A 4810-nucleotide genomic window follows, 5' to 3' on the forward strand; every position below is an offset into this window, starting at 1 on the left:
CCCTTTCAAATACAGCAGACAGAGCACCCCTGCCTGGACTGATACAGCAGACAGAGCACCCCTGCCTGGACTGATACAGCAGAGCACTCCTTTCAAATACAGCAGACAGAGCACCCCACCTGGACTGATACTGCAGACAGAGCACCCCACCTGGACTGATACAGCAGGGCACCCCTTTAAGACACAGCAGACAGAGTACCGCTTTCAGATACAACAGACAGAGCACCCCACCTGGACTGATACAGCAGACAGAGCACCCCTTTAAAATACAGCAGACAGAGCACCCCACCTGGACTGATACAGCAGAGCACCCCTTTAAAATACAGCAGACAGCACCCCACCTGGACTGATACAGCAGACAGAGCACCCCTTTTTCAGATACAGCAGACAGAGCGCCCCTTTTTCAGATACAGCAGACAGAGCACCCCTTTTTCAGACACAGCAGACAGAGTGCCCCTTTTTCAGATACAGCAGACAGAGCACCCCTTTTTCAGATACATCAGACAGAGCACCCCTTTTTCAGATACAGCTGACAGAGCGCTCCTTTTTCAGATACAGCAGACAGAGCACCCCTTTCAGATACAGCAGACAGAGCACCCCTTTCAGATACAGCAGACAGGGCACCCCTTTTTCAGGTACAGCTGACAGAGCGCTCCTTTTTCAGATACAGCAGACAGAGCACCTTTTTCAGATACAGCTGACAAAGCACCCCTTTCAGATACAGCAGACAGGGCACCCGTTTCAGATACAGCAGACAGAGCACCCCTTTCAGATACAGAAGACAGAGCACCCCTTTTTCAGATATAGAAGACAGAGCACCCCTTTCCGACACAGCAGACAGAGCGCCCCTTTTTCAGATACAGTAGAGAGAGCACCCCTTTCCGATACAGCAGACAGAGCTCCCCTTTCCGATACAGCAGACAGAGCACCCCTTTCAGATACAGCAGACAGAGCACCCCTTTCCGATACAGCAGACAGAGCACCCCTTTCCGATACAGCAGACAGAGCACCCCTTTCAGATACATCAGACAGAGAGAGCACCACACCATATTGCTCTTTGGGGGTCATTCCGAGTTGTTCGCTCTGTATTTTTTTTCTTGCAACGGAGCGATTAGTCACTAATGCGCATGCGCAATGTTCGCAGTGCGATTGCGCCAAGTAAATTTGCTATGCAGTTAGGAATTTTACTCACGGCATTACGAGGTTTTTTCTTCGTTCTGGTGATCGGAGTGTGATTGACAGGAAGTGGGTGTTTCTGGGCGGAAACTGGCCGTTTTATGGGAGTGTGCGAAAAACCGCTACCGTTTCCGGGAAAAACGCGGGAGTGGCTGGAGAAACGGGGGAGTGTCTGGGCGAACGCTGGGTGTGTTTGTGACGTCAAACCAGGAACGACAAGCACTGAACTGATCGCAGATGCCGAGTAAGTTTGAAGCTACTCAGCAACTGCTAAGAGGTGTGTAATCGCAATTTTGAGAATCTTTCGTTCGCAATTTTACTATGCTAAGATTCACTCCCAGTAGGCGGCGGCTTAGCGTGTGCAATGCTGCTAAAAGCAGCTTGCGAGCGAACAACTCGGAATGAGGGTCCTTATTCACATTACACCACACAATATTGCTCTTTCTATACGTAACACTACACAGTAGAGCGCCTTATACACATAATACCACACATTAGTAATGCATTTATACACATAATACCACACATTAGTAATGCATTTATACACATAATACCACACATTAGTAATGCATTTATACACATAATACCACACATTAGTAATGCATTTATACACATAATACCACACAGTAATGCCCCTAACACATATGACACGCATTATTAATGTCCTTATAAACATAATGCACCTTACACATTATGCCAACCTTTATTAAGTTCCGTATACACATAATGTCCCTTACACATATGCCGCACATTATTAGTGCCCTTATACACATAAAGACACACATACAGTAGTACCCTGTTACACATATGCCGCACATTATTAATGCCCTTATACACATAATGACACACATAATGCTCCTTATACATATGCCAAACACTACTGCACAACCAAGCCACCCGCACACAGCACTCACACTGCCACTAACACTGTTACCTTTGCCTCTGCTTGGATACAGATGTGTCCTCATACATCTTGCCTCAATACACCATGCAGCAGGAGATGTCTGGCGTGAGTCAGCTGGTAGCTCTGCTAATGTCAGGCGCCCTTTTTTTTATGAAAATGCATCTTATTTGCATTGCTATGTGGCTAGGATGCACAAGCAGCTTCTGCTGATTAAACTGATATGAAGCATGTCTATGTTTTGTGTGCGACTGCGGCTGTATCTGCATATGAAATGCTACACACAGCATATAGACATACCGCATATCATTTTAATCAGCAGAAGCTGCTGGCGCCCCTAGGCATACCAATTGTCCTAGGCATTTGCCTAGTTTGCCTATGCCTATGGCCGGCTCTGTGAGCATTCTGTGCCAGATAGCTCATCACACATCTCCCCGTGTGTGTGATATTCACGCAAGTGAGCGATTATCCACATGTGCCTCTGTGAATTTGCTCATAATGCGTACAGGCTGCGAATGTGTACACAATTTTATGAGTTTGCTAATATCAGCATTTGCGAAGCTGAGAAAATCCCACATGCTAAAGCATTTGTGCGTGTAAACATTAGGCCCAAAAAGAGAGTTTTCCTCCTATTGTCTAAGGTTAACTATAGGTTCTCAAACTCGGTCCTCAGGACCCCAGACAGTTCATGTTTTCCAGGTCACCTTACAAAATCAGTCGTGAAACAATTTGCTCCACCTGCGGATCTTATAAAATGTATCAGTGAGTAATGGCTGCACCTGTGAACCTACTGGATAACCTGGAAAACATGACTTGTTTGGGGTCCTGAGGACCAAGTTTGAGAACCAACGGTCTCTAAACCAAACGTGAAGAAAGCTCAGACTGATAGATCTCTGGCTCTTGTTTCTCAATATAATTCATAATTCAAGACAAAATAAAAATTAGGAATAAAAACTTTTCAGTACAGAAGTTGGATGGAACTGTAAAACCCTTCGTAAAAGAACCGTCGACAAGTGGTGTTCGGGAAATCCCATAATCTTAAAATTAGACTAGTGTAGCTACTATTTCCTTAAGTCCAAATCATTCAAACCAAAAAGTTTTTTTTTTTGCAGCTATGGAAAAGAGAGAGACGCACACAGTCTGCGCAATTCCAATGTTCACGTAGCAGAGCGATTTGTGAGCAACTGCGCATGCGTTAAAAGTTCTGATAACCCCCTACGGAGCGTACGCACAAGGGTGCTGATGTGATCGGGTCAGGCGGAATCAGTGATGTGTTTCCTGAGAGGTGGCTTGGAGGTGGCTAGTAGCGCACACAAACATGGCATTAGCAGTGGGTGTGATATGGGAGTGTCGGGGGCGTGTCACTGCAAGTCGTTGCTTTCCCAGGCGCATGCCGCAGGCATAGGAAACCATGGTCAGACAGAGACACTGCATCTGCTATAGGGCTGGTGTGACTTTCAGTGTTGCAACCGATGGTGGCACGTAAGGACGCACTAATCTGTATTATAGCATGTGCGCCAACTAATCTCGCTGAGCACATAATAGCCAGGTGCAGGTGTACAAATGTCTGTTATAGATTTCAGATACAAGGGGTTATGTAACTGCTGTATAATGATTGGCACATTCAGTAACGTTTTCCCATTTCCTTTGTGTTTATTGATTGCTTTATTAATGAATAAATTGTTTCTTTATGCATATTGTATTAATCATTAACTTTTGAATTGCAGTCACATCCACATTTCATTGCACACTGGGGGTCATTCCGAGTTGATCGTAGCTGTGCTAAATTTAGCACAGATACGATCATGTTCCCAGACATGCGAGGGGACGCCCAGCACAGGGATAGTCCGCCCCGCATGTCAGTGCCCCCCCCCCACCGCGCACAAGTACAAAAGCATCGCACAGCGGTGATGCTTTTGTGCTTGTGGAGTAACTCCCGGCCAGCACATCTCCTGTGGCTGGCCAGGAGTTGATCGTCGCTGCCCCAGGTCGCAGCGGCTGCGTGTGACGTCCCGCAGCCGATGCGGCCTGCCCCTCGCACAGTCCGGGCACGCCTTCGTTGGCCGGACTGCGCCCCCATAACGGCGGCCAAACGCCGCCGCTGTGCCGCCCCCTCCCACCCAGCGACCGCCTCTGCCTGTCAATCAGGCAGAGGCGATCGCTAGGTAACGACGGCCTTCGGCACCCCTCCGAAGTCCAGCGCAGGCATCCGCAGCGCTGCTAGAACAAAGTGAAAATGGCCCAGCGGCCATTTTCACTGAGTTCTGCGCATGCGCAGTAGAGAAATCTCATGGAAAATGTCCTCCGCGCCATTTTCCCGGAGATTTGCGCATGCGCAGTAGAGTCTGAGCCCTCTAGTGCTCAGACTCTACAGCGCTCCGGGCAGAGAGGAGGGGGCCCGACGGAGGAGGCTGAACACGGGCCTCCTCCTCTCTTAAAACGCCCCTGGGCAAAACCATGCTGCACTGCAGGTGGGGCAGATGTAACATGTGCAGAGAGATTTAGATTTTGGGTGGGTTATTTTGTTTCTGTGCAGGGTAAATACTGGCTGCTTTATTTTCACACTGCAATTTAGATTTCAGTTTGAACACACCCCACCCAAATCTAATCTAATGATAATAAGATTTTACTTACCGATAAATCTATTTCTCGTAGTCCGTAGTGGATGCTGGGGACTCCGTCAGGACCATGGGGATATAGCGGCTCCGCAGGAGACAGGGCACAATAATAAAA

Source organism: Pseudophryne corroboree, chromosome 4 (genome assembly GCF_028390025.1).
Source record: "Pseudophryne corroboree isolate aPseCor3 chromosome 4, aPseCor3.hap2, whole genome shotgun sequence".
Taxonomy (NCBI): Eukaryota; Metazoa; Chordata; class Amphibia; order Anura; family Myobatrachidae; genus Pseudophryne; species Pseudophryne corroboree.